This window comes from Merops nubicus, unplaced genomic scaffold, assembly GCF_000691845.1.
Source record: "Merops nubicus isolate BGI_N331 unplaced genomic scaffold, ASM69184v1 scaffold5368, whole genome shotgun sequence".
In the NCBI taxonomy this organism is placed as follows: Eukaryota; Metazoa; Chordata; class Aves; order Coraciiformes; family Meropidae; genus Merops; species Merops nubicus.
In genome coordinates this window covers 94687-101436 of record NW_008625005.1, presented here as the reverse complement: position 1 = coordinate 101436, position 6750 = coordinate 94687, and positions in this window count along the sequence as shown.

Sequence of the window (6750 nt, the reverse complement as noted above, 5' to 3'; positions counted from 1 at the left end):
ACCAAATTAGCACAAATACTGCTCTAGATGCTTTTCTAACCCTTCAAGCACCTTCAAATTATTCAGAAGGTTATTTTTTTAGCTACTTTACTGCAGTACTTCTTTGAGAAGTTGTACTCCATCTTCTGTTTAGGCAGCTCTGATACTGGCACCCATGGAATGAATATTTACTTGAGAGAAATATAAAGGGAATATTCTAAACCAGATTTAAATAGTGTTAAGATTTTTATGTTGTCTTCAACTTAACACATTTTCAGGGAGTGTTTCTTTTCCCTTGTATTTCCAGTCATACCAAATTCTTTTTGATATTTGTGGGTATGGAATCTCCCACATTTAAGTGATTTTGTGCTGTTCATTTGTCCTGCATAGGTCATCTTCTCAGTGAGACTCTTGTCAGTGATTCTGTTGAACAGCTTCTGTTCTTGCCCAGGTGCATTTAACAGTTTATCAAGCTGTTGTAAAAATTGGAGGAAAAACACCTGCATATAAAACTGAGCAGTGAATGTAATATATGCCACCTTTCTGTTCCATAAATTGTCTGGTGGAGGCATCAGAAAATAGCACTTGTTGGGTACCAGACCATCCCAGGGAAGTTACCACTAAGTGTATTGTAGGTCAAGTTTAACAGTTTTACAGAAATGAGCAGGTGAAGGATTTAATTGTCCATGATGTCCAATGTTTCTGATACTGCATCTTAAGATATTTACTTAGGTATGTATTTTTCTTTGTTGTGCTGATTTCCATGATTAGCAGAGGTTGATTTAGCATTAAAAGGTGCTATAGAAGTCTGTAATTAGGAGACAATTTGCTCTTGATGCTTACTCTGACGTGACCACATTTTCAATCAACCTTCTAATTGGTAATTCCAGTTCATACAAATAAAGCTACAATCAGTATTGTCAAAGGGGTGGTTCAAACAGCAGATGAATGCGTATGCAACCAGTTGATACGAGAAGCTTCACTCTCATTTCTTAAGAAATGAGCTACTTGAATAAAACTCCTTTACCTGCCTGCTAGTGATTACCTATTAAGTAGTCTGGGTAGAAGTATCAATTCTGAAACCCTTTAATTTGGATAGGACTATGGTGTGTGCTTACATGTGAATGTCTCATAAATGTTTCCCAAGAGCAATTCATTTTTCTAATTAGCTACAACAGCCTCTGCTTTACTTAGTGCTTTAAGCAGTTTTCAGTAAATCAATTCAGTCACACAGCTGTTGTTTAAAACTTTTCCAGAGTTACTGTAATTCTCTATAGAGACCCAGAATCTCACTAATTAGTACACTTAAACATACCTGGATAAAATGCATTATCATATGCATTAATCATTCCTAGAATTTCACAGAAAAACTTGAGTAGCAGAAACCTGAATGTTCATATCTCTGAAAAGTTTCTTAGTCTCATGTAATAGTTGTTGTGGTCCAAGCTGTGCTACAGGCAGACGGAGAGCGACTATACGCTTCATTTTTACGTAATTTTAGGTAAAGTCATAACTCTACAAAATAATTAGGGGCTTCAGCTTTTTATATTAAGATTTAAAAGTTGCTAAGATCAAACATGTACAACAGTTTCAGTATTTCTTCCAAAGTAAATAAGTTTAGCTGTTAGGTGAAAGGAAAACTAGCTTACAGAGTGGCATTTGAGATATTAAGATTCAGACCTGGAGCTGTTTAGTATATAGATGACAGTTATTTACTATTGTTATAAGTGAGTTTTAAACTAATTTAACATTAAAATATATCCATATTGTGTTTTTACTTTTTGGTAAGATTTTTAATTTTCGATGATAGAAATGAAAAGCAAGCACTTTTCTTTTTAAGTACAGCCCTTTTGTTTTTCAGGATGTGACTTAAAATGACTTCTGATTCTGAAGGTCCTCTGAAAAATATGCTGTGCTTGAATGTTTGCTAAGAACAAGTAAGTGACATATTTTATATTTGGACTATATGTACTTGAATACTTATTTCCTTACCATTTTTAAAACTAAATATTACAAATTGTGTATGTAAGTATATGAGAAGCAAGCTTTTAAAAAGAAGAGGGAGAGGGAAGAAGGAAGGGGAAAAAAAAAAAAAAAGAATAAAACCTTACTTCAGTACTGCCAGAGAATGAGTTTTCTGTTTTCTTGTGGATTCTTATCTATGTAAATGGAAACATCAGTCATTTCTGTGGTCAGTCTTATAAGGAAAGAATCTTTGCATAGTTTCAAGAATATTTTGAGTCAGAAGTTTCACTGGAAGTTTATAATGGTTTTTATATTTGTGTATTTGAGGGAAACATAAGTTTGAAACAACAAACTTGCACTAAGAATACAGGGTTACTAAAAGGAATGTCTTGTAGTTTTACTTGTATCAAATAAAATTTAAATATTTGTGGCTTCTCTTAGCATAAACCAGTTAGTTTATCACGATTTCCATCCTAAAAAACTGTGTGACTTATGTCTTGTTTTTTAGAGAAGAGATTTATATTTAGTATTATAACATCATATACAATTAAGAAAATTACAGACCATCTTGGTGATTCATTGAAAAGGACTGGTTTGATTTAATTCTTTATAATTGGCTTATTCTGGGGAAAGTTAAGGGCCAATTTATGTTTTTTCCCTGGTGAATTTTTCAAACCAGAAATCAGCTTAGACAGAAGAGCTTGTAAGCATGCAAGATACCATGAGTACATGTATTTCCTATAGGAAAAAATCGATGGCTTCATAAGATCAAGGAAGTCTTAAAAATATTTTTTAATCAAATAATACAATTTTTTAAAAATAGTTCAGATATGTTTTAAATCAGTATTGTATTGTTGTGCTTTGTGGGTTGTGTGTTTTTGTGTGTGGTCAACTATTTCAGCTAAACAAATAACCTAAATCTGAAGCATGTTATTGTTAATATTTGGGGCCCCTGTTAGGAGAGAACCTTCCCAGTTGCCAGGTCCTATTTGGTGAACAGATCTTTCATCGACAGCTACTGAGAACATGGGCATGAGGGAGTAATGCTTGGATTGGAGAAGGAAACCAGTACCTTGGAAGACAAGCCAGCAGAAAGCCACCTGGTGGATGCTGTTAAGTTAGTAGCTTTGCAATCTGTGTGAGGGTGAGGGGAGCAAGACCAGGAAAGAGGCTGTCCTTCCAAGCTGAAAACTTTCTGGTAACTGTGTGTAGTGCCTCTCCACATCCTTGTCACTTGATGCTCTCTAGGAAATGGCTTTAGGAACTTACCTGATTTAAAATATGCTTTACTGTTGACAAGTGCAACCTTTTCTTGGTAGTCCAGGACAGATTTTTGGAAATTTTATTTTATTTTACGTTTTTAGCCTGTCAATATATTGAAACCCTGGCAGGCTAAAAAATAGTACTCCTAAGTGCTGATGATTTCTGTAAAGTGTGTGATTTTGCTTGGAAAGCTGTACATTGTTACAATGAATGGATTAATAATTACTAGAACTTGTTTTACCTTTCACATGCAAAAATTAGTAACTTCTAAACAATCAGTCTATGATTTTCACTGAGAAATGAATGGATCTGACATGTGAAAAGTATGTGCTACATGAAGTATAATGAAGAATGAAATTGTATAGTGCATTACAAAGGATGTTGACATGTTTTGTTTTCTTGTTTCCCCTTTTTTGATAAGTGATTAAAAAAATGTAAAATATATATATACACACAGATATAATTTGAATTCTATCCAAAAAGATAAACAGTAATGTAGAAAGTAGTACTTAGTATTTGCAGAATCTTGAAAGTTTGGGACTTTTTCTCCAAATACTGCTGCCTTTGGTTCCAGTCCACTGATGGGGTTGGGAACATCTGTGGTTCCTTACTGCTACAATCCATGGAATTTAACAATATCTTGCTCTGAAGACTTTGAACCATCTCTTACATCTTTTTTCCTCATATTTGCTTTAACTGTAAACTTTGGAGGGCTCTGGCTGTAGTTGCTTCCTTTCAACTTTAACATTCTCTATTTCATACAAATCTATACCTTTCTAAATTATTTGGCAAGAGCTAACACTTTGTTTTTCCAAATAACTTTTGGAAAATCATAATGGAGAGAACAAAGTGTGGCTTTGTGTCATCTGTTTTCAATAGCTAAATGGACTGTAACACAAAATGCTTTTATTTTATAAAATGTTTTATTAAAATGACAAAATGTTCCAATACAGTGGAGTAACATGGGCAGTTTAATTTAGAAATTAAAAGTAGTTGCTGGTGCTGATGAAATCAGACTACCAAACATTTAAATATTAAATGCAGTCATTCTTCATTCAGTACCTGGCTTTAAAATTTGGCAGTCCCAATTATGAACTATATAAACCAGGAGCAGATAAATTTTTGAAAAATCTAGTTCTTTATCAGTGGATAGTGTTTATATTTAACATTTCTTCATCCGTACATGTAATCAATCTGCTGTAGCTTCTGCATTTTAAGCAAATACTTGCATACAGATTTCATCAAAAAGAAGATAGTAGTACATAGTGATGGCTCAAGTGTGTAAGAGAGCCCCACTGTTAGTTATCCTCCCATGCAGTGGGATTGCCATCTACTTTTTGAGCTTGTACATGCAGCTTTGGAGAAAAATAGCAGAACAACTGCCAGATTTCTTACACATGTGGTTGCTGTCATAGCTGTATTTTTGTTACTCTGAGTAAGAATAATATTCTATGATGGAAGATTATCATTCTTGTTTTGGGTAACGTATACTTATGTAAAATTAAACATAATTTCTTATTTGCCTGGATTTATGTAGTAACTGAGCTATTCATTGCATAAAATTAAGCTAGCTTTTAGATTTAATTATGCAAATAATAAAGAGAATTTCACTGTGTAATTATTTTCTTAAAATTAATTCTTTAAGTAGTTAAGACTGTGCAGTGTAACTAGCAGAGGAGCCTTTCTAGCCAGCTGTGTAGGTTCGTGGTCGAGAAATAATGTGATTTCTCAATACTGCTTGAAAGCAAGTTGACAAAGCTGGCCCTGTTAAACTTCCTTTGCTTTTAGTAGTAAAAATGCATAAAAATGTTAACTTTTGAAAGCTGTGTTTTGCAGCTGTCTTTTGAAATATTGATTAACTTCAGGAAAATTCCCCCAAGCCCCCCAAATAGATTTTGTTTTGGAAAAACTTTTTAGCCCATTAGAAATTATAGTTTTATACTCAATGAATAAATACAGCACCTGGTACTTTTTAACTGGTGATTTCTTTCATTATTAGCTCACTGAATAATAGATGCTTTTGCAAATATTTCCTGTAGCAGGGAAATTAGTTCAACTGTTACCAATCTGTACTGTAAATCCATCTGTACAGGGAAGCAGCTTCTGTAACTTCCTTAGCTGAAGAGTTACGGAGTTGTTCTAGGTGTTATGTGCCTTCCCAGCTTGTAACGAGATTCCTAGGGAAAGGAAAGTGCATGTGCAGGATCTCTGCAGCCTCAGGCCTGAATAAACTACTACTTGTGTGTAATAGCAGGAAAACAGCCTACATGAATTACCTAATTTTTCCTTCCTTATCCAAGCTTCTGTATTTAGGGACAGAAAGGTTTTCTTAAATAGAAAAAGGGTAGTATTCTCTGATATGTCATGTTTCTGAGACAAAATGTAATAATTCTGTTTTTGTATTTCTTTGTATTGTTTGTTATCTGTCAGTACAGGTGGATATTAAACCAAAAATAACATTTCAATTCTAAATCATTTAATGCAGCCCTGTTACCTACAAAATTACATTCTGGTGAAATGTCTGTTCTAGCTCAAATTTTCAACTATTTAATGTATTTTAAGTCTTTATTCCTCTTAAATAGGATATGCTCTTGGCTTCTGACATACTCGCTGTGCCCACGCCCTTCCTGAGCTGTCTTTAAGATTTGTATTTTAAGCTCTTCCTCTCTCTTTCCGCAGTAGCTCTTTGACCCTGCAGCCCTGTGCTGTGCCTTGGAATGCAGATCCAGGGAGCACCAGCACCAGTCCTGGAGTGGGTGCACGTGTCACCTCAGGGTGACTCTCAGGATTCAGCCTTAGCTGTGGGCTCTGTAGGCATAAGACCTTATGAGTCATATGTTCTGTAGAATGTCAAGTGCTTTTTGCGTGATCACAGCCTGTTTCTGTCATCTGTCTTTCAAACTGCTTACTTGTTCAGATGAGTAGTTTTTCATTCAGTTGCTTAATTGAAGAAAATCTTATCCCTGCAGTTGTTAAGGGCTGTACTGGCATCTAGTGGTGCAGTGGTTTATTTTTCTTGGATGTCACCTAAGGTGGGCCACTGTAAATGTATTTCAGAGGTTTTTTTCCTGGAGGAATACACAATTGAATAAAAGTCTTCAGGCTTGCATTTCCATCTCCCTGTGGACTGGTTTTTGTCTTATTCATCCTGATTCTGTATATAAATATTTAGGTGTAAACCCAACTTCTAATCTGTGCAGTGCATGGCCGTAGTTACAGTTAGGCATCTTTCGTAATGGTTCATTTCAAATGCAAGTCTATGTTTTACTGTTGTTTGCAATTTTATTTCATTATACAAAGCACATTATCCTTCCTCTCCTGATGCACATCAATTGGGGTGAGGATTGGTTCTGAATACAATTTTATGTTAAACATTGTAAATTTGCTTAGCTGCAATGAGAACTTGTAAAATGGCATCTCTTGAAAGCACATCTTAGCTCTCTCTATACATGTGCTGGAGTAACCCAAAGTCTTCTCAGTGCAGCCAGCAGTCCTCTGTCCTGTCTAGCTTTCAAAGGCTTGTACTGCTGAAAGAATGTCCTT